Source organism: Branchiostoma floridae, chromosome 8 (genome assembly GCF_000003815.2).
Source record: "Branchiostoma floridae strain S238N-H82 chromosome 8, Bfl_VNyyK, whole genome shotgun sequence".
NCBI lineage: Eukaryota > Metazoa > Chordata > Leptocardii > Amphioxiformes > Branchiostomatidae > Branchiostoma > Branchiostoma floridae.
Genome location: NC_049986.1, coordinates 25,553,593 through 25,554,378, shown reverse-complemented (window position 1 = coordinate 25,554,378; position 786 = coordinate 25,553,593).

Genomic DNA, 786 nt, shown 5'->3' with positions numbered 1-786 from the left:
ACCCTCGCCCTGGGATAACTCTTATCTCAGGGCGGTGTGGTGTTCTGTACACTGTGGGTACCCTCGCCCTGGGATAACTCTTATCTCAGGGCGGTGTGGTGTTCTGTACACTGTGGGTACCCTCGCCCTGGGATAACTCTTATCTCAGGGCGGTGTGGTGTTCTGTACACTGTGGGTACCCTCGCCCTGGGATAACTCTTATCTCAGGGCGGTGAGGTGTTCTATACCCTTTGGGTGCCCTCATCCTGACATAACTCTTATCTCAGGGCGGTGAGGTGTTCTATACCCTTTGGGTGCCCTCATCCTGACATAACTCTTATCTCAGGGCAGTGAGGTGTTCTGTACACTGTGGGTACCCTCGCCCTGGGATAACTCTTATCTCAGGGCGGTGTGGTGTTCTGTACACTGTGGGTACCCTCGCCCTGGGATAACTCTTATCTCAGGGCGGTGTGGTGTTCTGTACACTGTGGGTACCCTCGCCCTGGGATAACTCTTATCTCAGGGCGGTGTGGTGTTCTGTACACTGTGGGTACCACCGCCCAGGGATAACTCTTATCTCAGGGCGGTGGTGTGTTCTGTATACTGCGAGTACCCTCGCCCTGACATAACTCTTATCTCAGAGCGGTGGGGTGTTCTGTACACTGTGGGTACCACCGCACCCCTATATAAGGCCTTATACCAGGGTCCATCCCTGACAATGTAATACATGCACCCCTATAGAAGGCCTTATACCAGGGTCCATCCCTAACAAGTAACACGAGCCTAAACTGACCTAACAAATTTGAG